Here is a 23,068-nt window from a genome sequence, read left to right as displayed (position 1 = left end):
TGCAGGGTTAAATCAACCTAATACTGCTAAATTCGACCTAAACTCATAGTATAGACCAGGGCTTAGAGGGAAGTTACAAGAATTAACTGATGTAAGATTGCAAAGTGCCAAGAGAAGATGCTATCAACGCATTACAAACCCTGCTGCTGACAAGCTGTTGACATTTTATTTCATATTCTTTTTGATTATTTCATCAAATCTATTGCTAGTCATTTAAAAGACTGAACATTGTGCTTTTTAAAGGAGAGGTTAGCTCATTTTCGTATTCATTAAAAATCTCTCCTCAAAAAGGATTTTCATTAATCTTTTTTAAAACCCTGGATCATTGAACTCATCATTCAAGACCCTCAGAACCACATCCTCCTTATCTGCACAAGCAGAATCCTTCATAGTGGTTCTCAGAGCCTTCTAGGAGGAGGCACGGCTGGAATCAACACAAACATTTAGCAATTTTGGGAGAAACCAATATGCAAGCAACTGAACTACTCTGCTTCGGCAGATCAGAGACACGGAAAGGGATGGGATTCCCCTCGCACACTACCCCCTCCTTCTCCCTGGAAACTCTTGACTTCCTTGGTCACTCATAATCCACAGACTGAGACCCATATCTGAGAGTGCCTATCAGGTTAGTTTATTATTCTGAAGATTATTTTTAACAGCAGCTAGAATTTCTACATCAAACCTTTCAACTATAACATTTAATATGCAAGAATCTTCTACAGCTTAAACTTGATTTAACAAATATTTAGGGACATTGTTCCTTTCAAGGGCTAGTGGCCAAGTGGCTCTGAACAACCCTTAAAATTGACATTGATTACGTGACTATGGCACAAGCTCAGGGCAGTCTCCCAGACAGATAGATTCCAGGCAACTTAGAACACTACAGCTCAAACCAACACCTCAGTCATCACTCTGAAACCCCACTGGCAGCCAATGTAGATCCCAAGTACTAATGCAATATTACTCATAATGATTTACCCCAATAAACAAGTGAGCTGCTGCATTCTGCCTCATATTCAATTTTCTAATAGGTTTAAAGTATATCCCAAAATAGAGCACACTGTAGTAATGCAGTCTAGAAATGCAGAGGTTCCATCGGTTTCGTATTGGGGAGACCAGGAAAACAGGTTGCATGCTTGAGTGTGATTGCGAGGAGCTGGATGTGAGCTCTGTGGGCAGTTGTATATTGGAACAGAAAGGGATTTTGCTGTAGAGCCGAAGAGTTTGAACTTGCACACACTCATGTTTGGGTGAGAAGGTATGCAAGCTCAGCTTGGCCTGGAGGTAAAGGGCTTGTCTACACTTCCCAGGGGATCGATGCAAAGCGATCGATGCATCGACCGCAGATCGCTCTCCCATCAACTCCTGTACTCCACCTGAATGAGAAGTGCAAGGGGAGTCGACAGGAGAGCATCTCCCATCAACATTGCGTAGTGTGGACCCCGCGGTAAGGAGATCTAAGTACGTCGACTTCAGCTACGTTATTCACATAGCTGAAGTTGCGTAACTTAGATCCATCCTCCCTCACCCCCCGTAGTGTAGACAAGGCCTTGCTGCCTTAATTGCTGATTTCCTTGACTTTTAGTGATTGCGCTGATAAGTAATACGGTTAAGGTCAAGCAAGTGTAAGTTTGTTGTATAAACTCCTACATAAAAAAACTATCACAGTATATAGTCCACCCAAACCACATAAAAATAGCCAAACCTGCTGAATGATGCAGGCTGCATGGACCAGGGAAGTAGAAACAGAAGGATTAAACGTACTTGTAAGAGATTTAAAACAGATTGCTCTAGATTTACCAGCCAACATAAGCAACCTTATAAAAATTTTATTTAATTCACTCTATTTTCCTAAAAACCTGACTGAATGTTATGACAGGAGTGATACCTCCTGACTGGATGACTAGCAGAAGTTATCTCAAAGGCAGATTCTACACAGAGAGACTGCAAGATAGAACAATCAGAATGCATTTTAATCCAATAAGGGAGGAGAATTATTTCCAACACAAGAACACAAACACCTATCTCAGGCACAATATCAATCTTTTTCTCCTTCTCTTTGCAGAAACCTTTGTTAATGAAGAAATAAAGGTGGAAAAAAGTAAGTAAGAATCAGGAAATGCACAAGTTAATGTCCTCTATTCTTACCTTGATACAAGTGTGCAGCATCACCAAGATTCACAAGCACTTATAAAGGGGAAAATTAATACAATAGTGTCCTTTAAGATTTTAGTGTCCATAAGATGAGAACAATTCTTTTTGACTATGATATGAATCACTGAAATTCTCCTTTTCAACATTTAAAAATAATAAAGAATAACTTATATTAGTGACAAATTGTATTGCCTATTAAACCTGGGCAAAATTTTTCAGACTGCAGTTATCTAGAAGAAAGGCAGCGGAGGGAGGGGAAGGTAGAGAGGGACTCTAAAAATCATGACTTTTGTAATTTTTTTTTTTTTATTTCTAAGTAAACAGACAAAACAATTTAAGCTAAATCTGTCCTCTACAAGCATCCAGAAACTGCCAGTGCCTTTTCTAGGGGATGATCAGGATTTTGGCAACTGGACAAGTATCAACAGCTCTCATTTCGCAAATAAATGTAGGTTATAAACCTACTGTAATTTTGAGGTCTACTGCAGATGCAACAATGATAGCATCCCAGTTCCCAATTCTAACAAACTAACATTTCTGGACTCTAAGAGAGAAGGGCAGTGCACTGCCCTTTCAGAAGTTTTCCAGTGGCTACTACCACTGAGCAACACACATTTTTTAAAAAAATCTTGCTATCATCACACTTCTATTATTTCATAAGAACGGCCATACTGGGTTAGACCAGTGGTCCAGCTAGCCCAGTATCCTGTCTTCTGATGGTGGCCAATGCCAGGTGCTTCAGAGAGAATGAACAGAACAGGCATCATCGAGTGATCCATCCCATCATCCACTCCCAGTTTCTGGCAATCAGAGGTTAGGGACACCCAGAGCAAGGGGTTGCATCCCTGACTATCTTGGCTAAGAGCCATTGATGGACCCATCCTCCATGAACTTATCTTTTTTAAACCCTGTTTTAGTTTTGGCTGTCACAACATTCCCTGGCAATACGGTCCATAGGTTACCTGTGCGTTGTGTGAAGAAGTACTTCCTTTTGTTTTAAACCTGCTGCCTATTAATTTCGTTGGGTGACCCCTGGTTCTTCTGTTATGTGAAGGAATAAATAACGCTTTCTTATTCACTTTCTTTGGACCATTCATGATTTTATAGACCTTGATCATATCTCCCTCCACCCCCAGTCGTCACTTTTCCAAGCTGAAAAGTCCCAGTCTTTTTAATCTCTCCGCCTATGGAAGCTGTTTCATACCCTTCCATACTTTTGTTGCCCTTCTTTGTATCTTTTCCAATTCTAATATATCTTTTTTGAGATGGAGTGACCAAAATTGTACACAATATTCAAGATGTGGGCATACTATGGATCTATATAGTGTCATTATGATATTTTTTGTCTTACGATCTATCCCTTTCCTAATGTTCTGTTAAGCTTTTTGAACTGCACATTGAGCGGATTTTTCAGACAACTATCCACAATGATTCCAAGACCTTTTTCTTGAGCGGTAGCAGCTAATTTTGATGATATAATTTTGTATGTATTGTTGGGATGTCTTCCAGAGTGCATTACTTTGCATTTATCAACATTGAATTTCACCTGCCATTTTGTTGCCCAGTTTTGTGAGACCTCTTTGTAACTCTTCGCAGTCAGCTTTGGACTTAACTATCTTGAGTAATTCTGCATTGTCTGCAAATTTTGCCACCTTATTGTTCACCCCTTTTTCCCGATCATTTATGAACATGTTGAACAGCACTGGCCCCAGTACAGCTCCCTTGGGGACACCACTATTTACCGCTCTCCATTCTGAAAACTGATAATATATTCCTATTCCTACCCTTTGTTTCCTAGCCTTTTAATCAATTATCAATCCATGCGAGGACCTTCCCTCTTATCCTATGACTGTTTACTTTGCTTAAAAGCCTTTGGTGAGAGACTTTGTCAAAGGCTTTCTGAAAGTCCAGGTACACTGTAACCACTGGATCACCCTTGTGCGCATGTTTGTTGACCCCCTCAAAGAATTCCAATAGATTGGTGAGGCATGATTTCCCTTTACAAAACCCATGTTGACTCTTCCCCAAGAAATTATGTGCATCTATGTGTCTGATAATTCTGTTATTTACTATAGTTTCAACCAATTTGACAGGTACTAACGTTAGGCTTACTGGCCTGTCATTGCCAGAATCAGCTCTGGAGCCTCTTTTAAAATTTGGCATCATATTAGCTACCCTCCAATCATCTCATACAGAAGCTGATTTATCTAGGGTACATAGAGCAGTTGGTAGTTCTGCAATTTCATATTTGAGTTCCTTCAGAACTCCCAGGTGAATACCATCTGGTTCTGGTGACTTACTACTTACTATTTAATTAATCAATTTGTTCCAAAACCTCCTCATTCTGGGACAGTTTCTCAGATTTGTCACCTAAAAAGAATGGCTCAGGTGTGAAAATCTCCCTCACACCCTCTGTCGTAAAGACAAATGCAAAGAATTCAGTTAGCTTCTCCACAATTTCCTTGAGTGCTACTTCAGCAACCCAATCGTCCAGTGGCTCCACTGACTGTTTGGCAGGCTTCTTGCTTCAGATGTACTTAAATATTTTGCTGTTAGTTTTTTAGTCTTTTACAAGTTGCTATTCAAATTCTTTTTTGGCTTGCCTAATTATACTTTTACACTTGATTTGCCAGAGTTTATGCTCCTTTCTATTTTCCTCAATAGGATTTTTTGGTCCTTTTATGATTTTTTTTAATTTGGGGTATAACATTTAATTTGAGCCTCTATTATGGATGTTTTTAAAAAAATTTCCATGCAGCCTGCAGGCATTTCACTTTTCTGACTATACCTTTTAATTTCTATTTAACTAGCTTCCTCATTTTTGTGTATTTCCCCTTTCTGAAGTTAAATGCTACTCTGGTGGGCATCTTTGTTATTCCCCTCCCCCCACAAGGATGTTACATTTAATTATATTATGGTCACTAAGTGATTCAGCTATATTCACCTCTTGGACTAGATCCTGTGCTCCACTTAAGACTGTGGGTTCCAGGACTGGCTGTGCCAAGAAGCAGTCATTTATGGTGTCTAGAAACTTTGTCTGCATCCCGCCCTGAGGTGACATGTACCCGTCAATATGGGGATATTTGAAATCCCTTATTAGTACTGAGTTTTCTATTTTTATAGCCTCACTGGTCTCCCGGAGCATTTCACAATCACCATCCTGGTCAGGTGGTCGGTAAGGTATTCCTACTGCCATATTCTTATTATTCAAGCATGGAACTTCTATCCATATAAATTCTACGGTACAGTTAGATTTATTTAAGATTTTTACTATACTTGACACTATGCTTCCTTTCACAGATAGTACCACTCCCCCTCCAGCACGACCTACTCTGTCATGCCTATATTTTTTGTACCCTGGTATTACAATGTCCCACTGATCATCATCATTCCACCAAGTTTCTGCAATGCCTATTGTATCAATATCCTCATACCAGACACTCAAGTTCACCAACCTTAGTATTTAGACTTCTAGCATTTGTATACAAGCACTAATAAAATGTGTCACTTTTCAGCTGTCTGCTATTATGTGATGTAATTGAATGGGACTATTTTTCATTTGACTGTTTCTCTTTGGTTCTTACCAGTACTTCATCAACTTCTATCCTCTCCTCCTTACTAGGATATAGAGAATCCATGAGAATAGATCCTCCCCTAAGGGATGTCTCTGTCCCAACTGTGTGCTCCTCCATACCTGTTGGCTTTCCCCCAGCCCTTAGTTGAAAAACTCCTCTAGAGCCTTTTTAATTTTACATGCAAGAAATCTGGTTCCCTTTTGGTTTAGGTGGAGCCCATCCTTTCTGTATAGGCTCCTCCTTTCTTAAAAGGTTCCCCAGTTACTAATAAATCTAAACCCCTCCTCCTACACCATTGTCTCATCCACACATTGAGACCCTGCAGTTCTGTCTAACTGGCCCTGTGTGTTGAACTGGAAGCATTTCAGAAAATGTTACATGGCAGTCGCGGATTTCAAACTTAGCAGCCTAAGTTTGGCCTCCAGGATTTCTTGCCTACTTTTCCCTATGTAACTGGTACCTACAGGTACCACAACCACTGGTTCCTCCCCACAAAAGTCTATGTAGATATCTTGAGAGATCAGCAAACATCACACCCTGCAGGCAATTCACCGTGCATTTCTCCCAGTCATCACAAACCCAGCTATCTATATTCCTAATGATCGAGTCCCACATTACTATTACCTGTCTCTGCCTAATAACTGGGATTTGCTCCCTTGGAGAGGTATTCTGAGTGCGAGAGGATATCATGACATTTCTCTGCTTATGTGAGCAAATGAACTCCTGCAAGTCTTTCAAAGATCAAGATTATTACTCAAACTAATTATCAGAACACATGGAAGCAGGAAATGCAATACGAAAATTTTATGTGGAATGAAGACAAATAAGGCCACAAGTGGGCTGATATCAGGGCTTGAAAAACATTTACCTGACACCTACTAGTCTGAGCACTAAGCCCCCTAGATGGGGGGGGGGAAATAATTATGGTACCACAACCTCAACAGTCAGGGACTCCACAATGTAAAGGAATTAACAGTTGTGTGCTGTTTGTTGTGTAAGGTAGTTAAATGTAAGTCTCAGTTTTACTTTCTTTTCAACACTGGGGAGAGGTGCTGGGATTCCTACCAGGATGCAGTCCCTGGACCACTTTTCATGATAAACCCAAACATTAGATAAATGTGAAGCCCCCTTCCACATATCCAAATCCTGGTGGCTGCTGAAACAAAAGAAATGTATTATCTTTGTTTCCCCCACCTAATTGAAGTGTCCTGCCTAATGCAATTGGCTAGTGTGAGTTGCCTACTTCTATCTAGCTGTGACACACCAAGTTCTTTTCTCCAGACTGAAAGAGAGCTCTGTGTAAGCTCCAAAGCTCGCCTCTTTCACCAACAGAAGTTGGCCCTCACCCACCTTGTCTATTTTGTTCTACTCCTCCCAGCCTATGTTTCTGAGTTCTCCTTGGCAAATAGCTCTAACACCTGCCTCTGTTGGTTTTCAGAGCTTTCTTAAGTAGCGCAGCACCAAATTGATCCAATTCTTTCACAGCTGCCAACAAAGTTTTAAAAAGAAAAGACTTGGCAAAACTAGCTTTCACTCTGCTGTAGCTTTTGAATGTTGTAAGTAGCAGCAAAGGCCCTGAAACAGTCCATCTGCAGGCATCACTGCCTCAGTTTACGCTTAGTTCATGTTGGAAACATTTTCTTTCCAACCATAAAGACTAGATGCCACACAAGTTTATGGCACTGCCTGGGAAAATTTTCCATTCCCACAGGTAGGTGAGTGAGTAGATTTTTTTCCAAGCCTTAGGTGACAATTTCTCATAATACAGTGCCTACATCATCGGACATGGTACAATTTATTTATGGTAATTTACTTCTTAAAAGTATAAAAGCAGGCTAGAAAATTACCAGTGCTTTCTGGGTTGTGCCGACTGTCTCATGTGTAGAAGTACTGTGATTCTAGTTACTTTTATCAGCCAAAGGGTGAAGTGAAAGTTCCATGGGGGCTGAGCAGGGCAAGAGGTCAGTACCTGCTTTTTCAGTTGCTAAGCTGCTGTCCTTTCAGATATTCTCTGCTTAAAGACGTTCTGCAATTTGCTGCTCGAAACTGATGCCCACCATTACTTTTATTTCTTCCACATTATTGTTAGGGCTTTTTGTTGTGAACAGACCAGTAAAACCAGACAGGTTACTCCTTGGTTGTCCATCATGGGGATTTGTACACTTTGCTCTGAAGCAGCTGGTACTGGTCACCATTTGAGACAGGATACCTAAGCAGATGGACCATTTGTCTATTCTAGTATGGCAGTGCCTCTTTTGCCAGGAAAACGAAGTAGGGTGTGTTAAGAGAGAATTTCGAGTTTACCTTTTGGAGTCATTCCACACTTTGGTGAAATCTACCCAAGTATATTTCTTCAGTATTATCTATATACAAGTATTTCACTGTGGCACCAAATATGCACTATACATCGGTCCTACATCATTAACACATTATCTGAATGTGTATACAATTAATTTATATTATACCCAAGCAATCAGAGTACATGCATGTCTGAGGCTGCTTCTCTCCTCTTATTTTCTAAATACATATTTTCTGAATCACAGGGTATATAGTTAACACACATTTTTAAAAATTTGCTTAATCATCTGCTCTACACATTTAGATAATAAAAATAATTACAAATCTTATAAACTGCACAAGAAGTTATAATCTTTTCCTTACTCAACTGACTCATTAGAACTAGCAGCTGCTCCAGTTGCCCACATATCATAGGTAGAGCTGGTAGAACACTTCCTGTTCTAAGAACATGTTTTCACTTATTTATAACTTGGTCAAACTTTAACCATTTGAGCTGAAATTTTACTTATCAGGTGTCGGCCCCAAGCTGCATTGTTGTGTGGAAAATCTCAGTCAAAATAGTTCAACCATTTTTGTGAATGAGGCTAGGTAGAATTACAGTTTGCCCACATTAAGAAATTCTGGTGACCTTTTCTCTGAACAGCTCTAGCACCTCTATGCTTTGGAACAGGGACTTGAAATTTGGCAGAGGTATGGCTTGTGTGTCAGGGATATGTCCTTTGCTCTCCCCATGAAAGTTTGTCCAAATCTGCCCAAGTTATAGGCTTTTGAAAAAAAATCACAGTTTGCACATGCTCAATAGAGACTGATTTTAGCAGCTAAAATTGAGCACCCAAAATTAGTGGAAATTTTACTTTAATTTCTCTGTGACTCAGTTCTCCATCTATAGAATAGGAATATACCCTCACATCACCACACAGGTTTGTTGGGAATATTAATGTTTCTGAAGCACTTTTCTAGTATTCTAGAAAAGCTCATAAAGAAATTAATAATTCTTTGTTCAGAGCCGAGTTTGAGCAGTTTGCAGTAAACAAAACTTGGAGCCACAGGCTGAACAATGAGGATAAAAAAAAACATACGCAATAGCTGCTCATGCAGCGAGTACATTCTGCCTGGTGTACTGAATAAGGCAGGGGTCCTATGGAAAAAAATTGTATACGATAATGGAATTAAAAACTGCATTATAATGCATACTCACAAGAGAGCTAACTTAAGGTTGCTTTCTGGTATTCATAACTTTTGAGTGCTTGACTCTGCAAGCTTAAAAATATTCTTTTAACAGTGTGTGAGTGAGATTATATATATCTTCAATGGAGATAACACCAGGGATGAATGTCCTCTTAGTCCTCCTTGCATTTTGTAGAAATGGCCCATGATTATATAGCCTATATTGCAATTTATTCTTTTCCTCCACGGTCAGACACAATAATAAGCAATTATCTTACCTTTTACATGGAGGTTTGAATGTCTGCCACTTGGTACAGCTGCAGTTATAAGTGAGATGGTTCACATGCCAGGACTTTTCATCTACTAAGCCTTTAACTCTTTGAAGTCCCACACAGGTAGCACTATGTTAGCTTTCAGCATCTAGCTATATTTACTTAGGATGCAGAGCATGTCCATAGTACCACAAAAGCATCTTTGGCCTTCCCTTGAAGTTTATAGATACCATGTGAAAAATATGATGTCTGAACCTCTCTCTCATCAGGTTTGCATTTTCTCAGGAAGTATTGCACAACAACCCACCCCTTCTAAACAATTATCTGTTTCTGTTGCAGCCCGACTACAGAAAAATATCAGGATATGCAGTTCAAACATCAAGGGATACAATTCAACCTTTACAGGCCCAAATCTGACATGTCCTCTTAAAGTTTACATTTAAGTATCTTTTTCTCCATCCAGTTTTTTTTTTAAGTTATCAGCTCTGCAAATCAAAAGCAGCTGCATTGTTAAAAATCACAGCTTCTTAGCTGCAACACACCAAATTCCCAGTGTTGGGTGCAGCACATACCTCTCTGCATACACCACAACTGGCAGGTTTGTGAAACTGATCAGAATCCCACTTAGTGAGCCCTGTACTGGTGTCAGTTTGAAACCCTTTCTTGGTTTTCCTGATAAACTAGGTGTAACAAATAATAGGAAGAGATAAGTTTTCTGCATCACAAACAGGGAATGCAAGTAGTCAAGCTGAAATGCATATTCCTCATTCTCTTGTGCATTCACATTGAAGGTCAAGAACAACTAGATTTGAATTAGTACATATGGTTCATAATAAAGATAATGAGAGAGTTCCAAATGGAATGATTAAAACTTTCCCAAAATATTACAACAGTTATCTACTCACAACTGGTGCAACATCACTGTAATGAGCTAGAACATGAACAATAGCATAATTTGTTCTAAGAGAATGATGACTTTTTTGTGTATTCTAAGGGAGACTACAATTCTTTCAAGTCCCTTTCCTTGGCAGACAGACAATTAAGCTAAGTGTTTCCTACAGTACATCATGTTGGAAGTTAACACCCAACTAAAATTGTTCAGAAATTTCAAAAACAAGTTTAAAAAGAGCAAAAACATGAATATTGCAATATTACATCCTCAGGAATTCTTACCCACACAGAAAAGAAGCCTGTGGTGGAGCGCAGGAACAAATAATCAAATGCTGTTTTAGGACGGGAAATTAAGACTATACTGTAAACTACTAGGGGCCTTTAGGGAGGCAGAACAACATATAATTAGAATGTGATCAGGACACTGTGGCTATAACCCTTAGGCCAGAGCTATCAAATATTCTTCCTACTTTATGTATTTATGTTGCATGCGGGACATAAAATTGGACTGAATCAGATTTCATTTTACATTTTTTTGAAGTGCCTTTCTAGCCCTCATGGTTGCAAAGAAAACCTTCCAAGTGGTGATGTCCAAGTCTGCAGGCAATAACTCAGAGGTGTGAACTCCCTTACCCCTATTAATTTCATTGGACTGTCAGCTCTAAAGCCCAGGGATGTTGCTTCAGTGTCAACATAAACTATTTCATTGCTGATCATTTTAGCAGAACGACTAGGGAATCAAGTAAGAGTAAAGCTCATGGGGAGGTGGGAATTTGGAGTTCCTATAGGAAAGGAAATGCAGGAGAAAGAACAGAGGAGAGGGAAACAGGGAAGGAGGAGGAAAAAAGAGAAATAAAGGACAGAAATAGCAGTGGTGTAAAGGGGAGTTGATTTTCTCACTCAATGAGGGTGAAAGTGACAGTAAAGTACAGAATAAACAAATACCTAAAAGTTGTGTTACTACATAAAGGGCAGGTTATCTCTGTGATCCCTTCACAACCTTCAGTGTTCTCATTAGGAGACAGCTGTGTCATCAGTACTTACTTTCTACTGCACCCGGATTTTCCTTGTAGTCCCCCATGCAAACAGCATCGTAGTACAATTGTACTTCATCTGAAAGATTTTACTGAAATGCAGCCAAAAGAGAACTTTGGCTTGTCTCTCTTTTGTAAGTGCAGGGGAAGACCTAGCTGATCAGTTATTGGAAGCTTATTTTATTGATGGTGAACACTAGAACAAGCAATTTCTATTCACCTATCAAAGATGGTTGTGTGCATTTATTTTTTATATGACCATGCAAAGTTATATGCAAACTAGGAGCAATTCTCCAATCCTGACAAGTTGCCAGTAAAAGTTACATCATAAAAAGGTTGGGCAATATTGTTCTTGAAGCCACCTATCACAATGATGATATAGCTGCAGGTATGTGCTCTGGGAGGGGTTTCAAGTATAAGCATCCATTGTAGCTGCTCAGCACTGGGTCTGACAGTTTCTCACTGGTTCTCTACCAATAAGTAGATTAAAGGTTTGTCTGCAGCTACCTGTGATACCAGCATGAAAAGAGAGAGCCTGACAGGTTAAGCTAAACTTTAGTCTTCTTATGTTTCCAAGCTTTTGCAAAATTTAGTATCCATACTTTTTTTTTTAAATGTCCTTCCAAAGTTTTGACCTTAATATTCCCCCACTGATTGCAACCCAAATACTACAGCACTTACATCTTGCACAAAAAAACAAAGTAGGATTACTAGTCCATTTAATTTTTTGTTTTTCATAGTCTGAACTGAAAAAAGTGCAAACAGCACAAATTTAAAAAAAAGGTTTTTTAAAAATAAAGGGACCTTCAATAATTTAAAATACTGTATTAACACCACATATGGAAATGTTTTTTTAAATATGTTTTTATCCTGATAGCATCCCTTTAAATTTGTAATTACCAACAAAAATCTGAACAGTTAAGTGTATGTGGTCCAATTAATTGAAAAGTTGTTGACACCTTTTCTGTTGGTCACTGGAGCCAATAATACTTAAATCTGAGGTTCCCATTTTGAGAAAAAAATGTGTTCAGAATACCCTTCAGGCACTAGGTGACAGAAGACTCAAGTTTATGACAAGGTTGTACAGTAGAACCTCAGAGTTACAAACACCAGAGTTATGAACTGACCAGACAACCACACCCCTCATATTTGCAATTAGCCAGCTGCAGAGACGAAGACAAAAAACAACAACAACAAAAACGCCAATACAGTACAGTACTGTGTTAAATGTAAACCACTAAAGAAATAAAGGGAAAGCAGCATTTTTCTTCTGCATAGTAAGTTTCAAAACTGTATGCCGTCAATGTTCAGCTGCAAACTTTTGAAAGAACAACTATAATGTTTTGTTCAAAGTTATGAAAATTTCAGAGTGACGAACAACCTCCATTCCCAAGGTGTTCATAATTCTGAGGTTCTACTGTAATAAAATCAAACCATTGATGGAGTTAGGAGTGAGCAAAAGATATTAGATATATTTTGCAAAAGTCAGAAGTTACGTTTTCACTACACTGTAACCCAGACAGCTTTTTGCAAGATTTAAGTCACTCTCTCCTCTGAGAACATTCAGGCCACAAGAAGTTTAACTGTGCCTAAAGGCACAGGCGGGGAAAACAACACAAAAAAACAGGGCTTAGAACGAAGTTGCAGCTGTAATACTGGCTCCATAATCTCTCTCAGAACCATTAACTGATTACTGCTTGCGCAGTATTTCAGTCAGGGTGCGTGAGAGAGATAAGCAGGAACATGTTAAAGGTCCAAATTTACCAGCTGAATAAAATCCAATCAGTTACATTTTTCATGACCAGGCTCTGTTCTAGCCCAGAATTTTATTACATCAAGCAAATCCAGTCTAGCCAACTTTCCCTTAACAGTAAAACCCTAGCCCTGTGTATCAACTGCAGAAAGAGCCACAGAGCACAACAAAGACCCTTTCATACAGAGGAAAATTTAGCTATAAGGACAAAACAGATTCTGTAAAAGAACCAGTACTTACATATCCTAATATATTTTAAAGGCTGAGATTGTACAGGAATGCATTGCAGTCCTGTATTTTTCCTCCACAAATTTGGCACTGATATAATATCAGTTTTGTAATGCATTTTCCTAAACAATTTAAGTGATGACAAGTTCAATTCATTAAATTAAGAACTATACACATTGCAGAATGGGTTTAATAAGTTATGGTATTGTTCCCTTGAATTTTATGCTGAGTATCCACTTCTTTGTTGACTTCACTTCAAGAAAGTCAGAAAAGAAAACATTCACACTCTAATGAGTGTTAGATCATTGTGTATCTCAAGCAATGCTAACAGTAATTAGTTTTATTGGACATACAGTAATTGGGAATGTGTAATTAATACAAGAAATGAGTGACAAAATGTAAATACCATATTTTTTTTTAAGTGAAATTATCCAGTTCAATGCACAGTACGTGTTGCTATCTTCAATGAATAGATGAAGCACAACAAACATAAGTGAATTAGACATTACAGATTTTTGGAAAGTTTGGGCTGAAAAACTCCAAAGGACTTTGGGATGGTATACAAAGGATTCTGGGACATAAAAAGAAAAAAATAGGTAGCTTTGGTGTTATGAGAGATAACCTCATCTACAGAGTGATAAGGCCTTTGAAGATTACAAGCCTACCAGTGATTTTTCTTGTGAGTATCACTGATAATTTCTGCACTGGTTATGTATTGATGTTAAGGAATTACACTGAATTCAAGGCAACCTGTCCCCTGAAGTCAAGATGCGGACAGTGGAAAGGTTCACAATCAGCAGTTCAGATATAGCAGGAATGTCAGCTTCAGAAGTGGATCACCAGGATGATTGATTTGGTGAATTTTATATAAACTTCTGCAAACAATTCTTAGAACAACTTTCTGCTAGCATTTCCTTTAACAAGCGGAGGGGAGGGGGTAATAAAGCAGCACACACACAATGGAAAAGAATATGCTGGACAAAGAGGGAAGTAAAATACATTAATAATGTGTGTCTGGATCATATACAGTTTGAATGCTTATCAGCCTTCTGTGAAAAGGACAAAATGGATAAAAACCAGGAAAGTTTCTTAAAGTAGCTATTGACTAGTTGCTTCTTATATCTTGTGCAGTGCACAGAAACTAATGCCAAACAACTCTGGGAAAGATTAATTTATTCAGCAGAGACACAATTTAGAATGCGTTGGTTTAAAAATTAAATACAACTCTTTCCACAAGAAGTCATTTAGAGGCAGAAGTGCTAATCTAAGAAACTTTGGAGCTAGTTCAGGCATAAGAACACAAGGTTTAGAAAACAAAGATGGAGTGCAGTAAACAGTAGGAGAATTAGAGCAGGGTTTAAAACAAATAATTTCCTAAAATCATAAACTTAAGACTCAGCTTCTTGCCAATTATGTTAATCATGTCAAAAATAGAAATAGCAGAACTATACAAGCAATTACACCTGTAGGTTTACATTTCTTTCTTAAATTAAGACGTACTCAGAATTGTGCTTTCCTCCTCTCTGAGGCTTTTTGTACACAAGGATTTTCAGACACGTAACTCCAAACAGGTGCCGCCCCACTGACGGAAGACACTGCAGTAAGACACTGCAGTGTAGGAAAAGCTCAGGTGTATTTAGAATCAAGTTGCCATGTAGTCTAGCTCTGCTTTAAGCATGGCGATGAAAATACAAGCCCTGCCTATACTACAGTTTCCACTACAGTGCTGCCATGGAGTGCACCTATTGGGAATTATATGCCTGAAAAGTTTTAGTGAAATACAGCCTTCTGGCTTGTCTAAGCACAGATTTACACCAGTTTACCTTAAGCTTTGATTTCAGAGTGATTTAGCTGAAACCTTGCAAAAGGCTGCGTGAACACACTTATTTTGGTTTGAACCAGGTTCATTTCAGTTTAGAGCGTCAGTTAGGAACAGTTTTAGGCTAAACCAAAATGCTAAACCAAACTCAAATCTAAATAAGATTGAGCCTACACACAGGTTTGAACTGGTTAAACTAAATTGGTGCAGACGTGTGTGTAGACAAGGCCTCGGTGTAAACACAGTTTTAGGACCCTGTTCTTCACTTCACTGGGGGTTACAGGAGCCCAACAGGATTAGGCCCTGGTTTAGGACCACACTCCTTACTGTGGCAAAAGTCCTCGACTTCAAATATAAGTTTTTCTTAGGATGGCATGCATATCAGGCAATTCCAGATTGACGAAGCAGCAGCAGCAAAACCAAGGACCAAATCCTGCTTGCCTTCCTTATGTGAACAGCCTAACCACTGAAGTCAACAGGACTACCTGTCTTGGAAAGGCAAGCAGAACTTAGCCCCCGAGGTGTAAAAACTCTAGCACTGGGTGTTAACATCAGAGGCTAGCTGTGAACACTGAAATGCTGGTACTATTAAACAAGCTACAATATTTGGTTAAGCAACATGCGCCGACTGATTCCTTAACGTGCCCATCTATAGTAGTAGAAAACAAAATTAAACTCTGGTTTTGCTAAAAGCTATTAAAGGACTGTTCAGGCCAGACTGAATCATTTGGGTTACGCCAGTGGTTCCCAAACTTTAACAACCTGTGAACCCCTTTCAATAAAATGTCAAGTCTCGCAAACCCCCTCCTAAAAATGAAATTTCCAGGTATTTTCTCCTTTACCTGGGTATAAATTATAAAAGCAGTGATCTTGGAAATATAAAATGTTTTTATGACATGCTTATTACACACTATCATTAATTATTATTTATCATTACAGTATTTTTATTACATTATGAAAATGGCAACATTCATCCAAGATCTCACTTTCATAGCTTGTATCACTTTGAATAAGCTTGTTATAAGACAAGGTTCCTATGTTTCATCAAGGAGTATCAGATGTGAAACAGCATGAAGATATTTAAGAAGCCAACTCAAAGAGTTCCTCCTACACAAGCATTCAGGTCTTGAGCAGTCCAGGCAACCAATGCACGTTACAACAAACCTTAAACTTGTTCTTCATAATAATTTTAAAAACAATACTAGCTGCCTATTTAATTTTAAAAACAGCAAAAAATATTCACCTCCCTTTCCATTTCTTATAAGGAGTCTTGAAGTTTAAATCTCCTCAGTGTAATAGATGTGCTTGCTTTGATCTGCTTAATTCTTGGAAGTCCAAGGGCTCCGGGCTGCTGGCCCCGTGCTGCCCGAGGTCCCTAGAGACAGCTCTGTCCGCCATTAGGGAATTTTTCCCTGAGAACCCCCTGTAACATTTCACGAACCCCCAGAGGTTCATGAACCTCAGTTTGGGAACCACTGGGTTATGGCATTATCTGCCTCCATCCAGAGAGGCTGGACCAACCAGGTATTAGAACACAGTTGGGCAAAAACAAAGTTTAACAAAAGTAGTTAAATTTGGTTGCATTTGCAGCATAAATAGGGTCTAAAGCCTAACTGAAGGACAGAGGCAACTGGTTTTGGCTGTGGTCTGAAGTTAGACAACAGTGCTTAAGACACCAGTACACTAGTACTCCTACCTCATTAAAGGATTAGTGGATCTGAACTGGCGGTAGCAAAAGTGTGAAATTTTAGGGAAAAAGTCTCTTTGACTCCTCCTTACATCCCATGACATCCATCCCCGTTGCTACTCCATGCACCCTGCTGTTCTGCAATGTCCCACTATGCAACAATAATGTCACAGTTACTGATTCAGTCTCTTCTTCTGGACTCTGAAGATTTGCGCAGTAAGAACATGTAACCAAAATATTTAAAACTTTTATTTTAAAACAGAAGTTTATATTCTTGGCTATTCAGCAACATCTGTGGAAAGCCTGTAAACAGACAGACATCACAGATTGCCAGCATTCTGCTCAATATAGTCAATTCAATGTCCAATTTGACAATTACAGCAGAGATAGTGTTAGATGCATTTTGAAACCACCATGTATTATTCTGTCAAATTCAATCAGCACCTAGATTCTCGGGCCTACATAAAAGGAACAAAAGCTGCAAACACACTCCTGTCCCAACATACTCCTCGTTAAGAAAAGGAATTACTTACCCACACGAGTTATTAGCTTCTAAAATGAACAAATTTTCATACAAGGCATATTTAAAGAACATTCTCTGCTTCCTGGAATGATATATGTTACAAGAAGTTTGTAATGAAGAAATTGCATCTCTGTAAATGTGACACATAGGCTTACATGACTCAGATTCCAAGGCCAGAAGGGACCACTGCAATCATCTAGTCGGCCCTTTGTATAGCACAGGCAATAAAACTTCCCCAAATTAATTCCTTGTGCAGATCTTGTCTACCAGGTCATGCACACACATAAAGAGAAACTATACTGTAAGCATAAAACAAGTTGGAAAGAAAAAAACGTTAAAAAAACCAAAACTTTCAGGATCCTCTTTATGCACCATAAAGCAGCAAAAAGGGAAAAAAGGTACATGAGCATTATTTGTTTTGCCTTTAAATGTCATCTTTAAATTACAACCTTGTGTGTCTGCAGAATTGTTTACCTTGTGTTCATTTAATTAGAAGCCTTGACACAATACTGTATTTCAGACAAATTAGTCAGGCAGCAATATCTCTTAATGATTAATTGTTATTTTTAAGACAGTAGCACCCAGAGGCGCAACTCAGATGAAGATCAGTTTCTTGTAGCCTAAAGATTGTAAACTCTTCAGGGTGGGAACTATCTAGGCAAACAATACAGCTGAAGGGTAGGAGAAAGGAGGACTATTATTTCACACAAAGAGGAACTGAAGCATAGAGAAATTGACTTTCCCAAGATCACACAGCAATTCAGTGGTCAAGCTGGGTATAGTATCCACATCTCCTGACTCCCTGCTCAGCACCCTATCCGCTACATCACTCTGTCTCTCATTATATCCCTTTATCTCCCTGGATCCTACTTCAGTTTGTTTTCTCTTCCATTGCTGACATGGTATTTATAGCATTAGAGCCAGTCAACATATTTTTATACTTGCTCATCCAAATATAGGGGTATTTAATAGCATGCATCATTTTGAGTTTTGTAAAGTCTTCTCTTTAACACAAACTAAACAGGCAAGTGGAATTTAATGTTTAAGAAATATCAAGAGTGTTCTTGTAGTTATAACATTTTCTGGCAAAAAAAAGTGATTTTCAAATTGACCGTCTCCCATTGACAAAACTGAATAGATGGTGGGTGCATCATGATTTTTACAGTATTTTTAGCTAAAATTCTAATGTTTACATTTCTGCCATGACAACTAACCAATCTTATCAATGAGTAAAAATCTCAAATTCTACAGAGGACCAAACTATGTCCCATCCTATTCCTTTAGGATTTTCTTATTGTTTATTCCAAGTGGCCAAAGGGAGAAGGGACAGATTTTTCCTGGACACTCCGATCAGTTTATAAGAGACTTAAGCTATGTCAATTTAGCTTAATTCAGTACAAATAATTGTGGCAAATCAGTTTACAAGTGTGTCGACTGATGGATGTCCACATCAGGCTTTGCTCTGATTTAACTAAATCAACATAAAGCTGATTTTTATCTAAGCCAATGGGACTTCTGTCGGTAGACATGGCCTTATCAAAAATAGCTGGACCAATTTAAATAAGAGTGAAACTTAAGTGTATTTATGCTAGAGGCTTGCACCAGCTTACCTAGAACAATTTTTAAATGGCCTTAGTTACACAAATGCAGTTTTTTAATATAGATAAGGCCTGAGTGAGAGAAAGAACTAGGCATATCTAGAAATTAGCTATAACAAGATATACATGGAACATGTATACACAACATGGAACTCTAGTTACTACATATTAAAAGGTATTCACAAAAATAGACGGACTCCCTCCGTGTGCCTTAAGGGTTAAATATTCATCCCACATCTCCATCAAAATGGAATACTGCAAAGACTTATTTATACACCTGAGCCATTTTAAGAATTAACCAGAAATATAAGCAATGACCTAGCTTGCAGTTCTGATCTACTAGCAGCAAACTGTGTGCTCTGAAAACGCATTTAAGTTTGGAAGGTGCTCGCAAAAGCATCTCTCTATGTTCCTGGTTCAAGTAAACTCAGTCCATGCTCCCTGATCCCTACCACTACACTCACATTCATTTACAGTTTCAGGATCAATACAAATACTTCACACAGCTCTGAGTTTTTGCATAAAAGATGCTTATCACATGCCTATCACAACACAGTGTACCTCCTCCAGTGCACTAAATGTCCCAATAATAACTATGTACGTTCTCAAATGAACTCGCACAGAAAACGGATAAAAGAGAAAAACACCATATCTCCCACTGGTGAACACTTTACACAATGCAATCACTCCACATCTGACCTTTCAGTCTTTGTCCTCAAAGGAAACCTGCACAACACCTTCAAAAGATGAGCCTGGAAGCTTAAATTCATAACTTTGCTACACACTAAAAATCATGGACTTGATAAAGACACTGGATTTATGGCTTTTTACAACAATCCCCACTAACCCCTCTTTTTTTGTCCTATGACTGCAGAGGGGTTAACTGGCCACATCACCTTGAACGGGGTCTCTTAAAATATGAGAGAGACAAGGTGGGTAAGGTAATATCTTTTATTGTATCAACTTCTGTTGGTGAAAGAAACAAGCTTTCAAGCTTACACAGAGTCTTCTTCAGGTCATAATCTTACAATACTGTTAACTACTTATGTTAAACTATCTGTTCCACATTGTATTTAGCTGTGACATTCTGAACATGTTTCCCAGACCTGAAGAAGGGCCCTGTGTAAACTCGAAAGCTTTTGTTTCTCACCAACAGAAGTTGGTCCAATAAATGGTATTACCTCACCCACCTTGTCTCTCTAATATCCTGGGACCAACATAACTACAACATTGCAAACATTTAGAAACAAAATCCATCCAGGATCCTTGGGCAAACAATAAAGTCCACCTACTTATAGACATAAATTTTCTCAAACACAGGTGCCACTCAGGTGGCAAAGGCAATCTGATATAGCATGTAACCTGATATAGCATGTAACCTGATATAGCAAGTTAGTAACTTCATAGCACCTATGTGAAAAAAAATGCAACCTGTTAAGCCAGTTCTGCTGTAGCCTGTTATAGCGTCAGCAGCTTTTGAAATGAGAACAACTGTAGAATAAGATTTGCAACATATTTTTATTCTGGCTGGAAGTTAAGTGAATAATGGATGAGCGACACAATGCACTTCCAAAATCCAATTACATGCCTGATGAGCTTAATACACAACTGCAAACAGTTACCATCTCTTGACTGAACTAAGGATTTAGGGCTAGATCTTACTCTTATTGGAGTCAGTGAAATTTTTATCACTAACTTTAATCAAAATAAGATCAGGCCCATAATTGCTAACAAATAAGAGAATAGAGACAATGAGACACAAAACACCACAAGAAAGCATGGGGGAAGCTTCTAAATTACAACAGTTTTCATCCACAAGAAGTCCACACTGTCTCTGTCCTTCCCCAGCTAGGACACGAGGGTAAATTCCAAGTCTTAACAACATAATGAGATACAACAGCCATAAAATCTGTGGGAACAAATATTTCATAACTTCTCTTTTTTAAAGAAATGCTTCTCTCAAGCAAAGCTACGTTTGCTTATCTTTACCCACTGGAAAAGGAAAGTAGATCGATCCAACCTACAATACCCAACATAGGTCAGAAGATCAGTCCAGCAGACATATTTCATTAAAGCTCTGGGATTGCCTTTGGAGACTGTTAAGGACATCAGGGCCATTCCCTGAAGAAAAACAGTTTATACATTAATGCGAAATAGAGGATAGAATTTACAAAGTAGCAGTGCTTGACTTCCCCCCAACCCAGTGTGCTCTCTTTCAGCTCTTCCCCAGAACCTTATAATGAAAAACAGAGTTCCCAGATATTTAGTGAAACCACCAGAAAGCATGTGAGAATACCACTGGTATGCTGCATCCCAGATAAACCTGGATCAGCAATTATAAGCAGCACCATATGGCTTGAAAACTTGGTCTTCTGTGGTTTTTCAGGATAATTATGATTTCCCATATTCTGCACTAGGTTGGTTCCCCCTATATCCCAGGCTCCTCATTAGCTTAGTTCAGCTTCACCCATTACCTCACTCTCCCAGTTCTGTTCTCTCCTCTGGCTCAGCATCCCATTCTATGGGAGCTCCTACAAGGTGGGTGCAAAAATGGCTGAAAAACTGTTCCTAGAGAGTAATCATCTAGGATCTTGACTGGTTCACAGTCAAGCTGGAAGGGCATATCAAGTGGGGTCCCACAGGAATCAGTTCTGGGTCCAGTTCTGTTCAATATCTTCATCAATGATTTAGATAATGGCATAGAGAGTACACTTATAAAGTTTGCAGATGATACCAAGCTGGGAGGGGTTGCAAGTGCTTTGGAGGATAGGATTAAAATTCAAAATGACCTGGACAAACTGGAGAAATGGTCTGAAGTAAATAGGATAAAATTCAATATGGACAAATGCAAAGTACTCCACTTAGGAAGGAACAATCAGTTGCACACATACAAAATGGGAAATCTTTGTATTGGCTAGGAAGGAGTACTGCAGAAAGGGATCTGGGGGTCATAGTGGATCACAAGCTAAATATTAGTCAACAGTATAACACTATTGCAAAAAAAGCAAACATTATTCTCAGCTGTATTAGCAGAAGTGTTGTAAGCAAGACACGAGAAGCAATTCTTCTGCTCTACTTCGTGCTGATTAGGCCTCAACTGGAGTATTGTGTCTCGTTCTGGGCGCCACATTTCAGAAAAGATGTGGACAAATTGGAGAAAGTCCAGAGAAAAGCAACAAAAATGATCAAAGGTCTAGAAAACATGACCTATGAGACAAGATTGAAAAAACTGGGTTTGTCTAGTCTGGAAAAAGATAAAACAGAGGGGACAGGATAACAGTTTTCAAGAACATAAAAGTTTGTTACGAAGAGGAGGGAGAAAAATTGTTCTCCTTAATCTCTGAGGATAGGACAAGAAGCAATGGGCTTAAATTACAACAAGGGCAGTTTAGGTTGGACATTAGGAAAAACTTCTAGGGTAATTAAGTACTGGAATAAATTACCTAAGGAGGTTGTGGAATCCCCATCATTGGAGATTTTTAAGAGAAGGTTAGACAAACGCCTGCTCTAGATAATACTTAGTCCGGCCATGAGTGCAGGGGACTGGACTAGATGACCTCTCGAGGCCCCTTCCAGTCCTATAATCCCTCATGATCCCAGCCTCCCCAATTATGACACCCCCCACTGTTTCAGCCTCCATGTTCCTGCTTTTCCTCATTCACAAGTCGCCATTCCCTTCCATGCATGCTGCCCCATCCCCCAGTTCTCATACTGCTCTCCAGGAGCAAAAATTTGGCTTTCCCCTTTCCCAGAGCACAAGCAGCATTCCTATTCATTGTAGCTTGATACCCTGTATACATGACTGCTAGCTCCCTACAACGAGGGGAGTTAAGACCACTCTGTGCATTCTGCTCCTCACCAGAGGGAGAAAAGAAGGGGCCAGCTGAGGTCAGAATGAACCAAAGTTTCCCCTTTTCTTTCCAGTGTAATGCAAGAGAGGCAGAGTCATGGGCTGGCCTAACAAGAGCCAGTGGCCATGTTCACAGGCCCCCATGATGCAAGAGTTCAGTCTCTGGTGTACATGCAAGTTCTGGTACAATGGCTCTGCTGGTAAGACCGCTGTGGGGAT

Source organism: Emys orbicularis, chromosome 7 (assembly GCF_028017835.1).
Source record: "Emys orbicularis isolate rEmyOrb1 chromosome 7, rEmyOrb1.hap1, whole genome shotgun sequence".
In the NCBI taxonomy this organism is placed as follows: Eukaryota; Metazoa; Chordata; order Testudines; family Emydidae; genus Emys; species Emys orbicularis.
Note: the sequence above shows the minus strand (reverse complement) of the source record.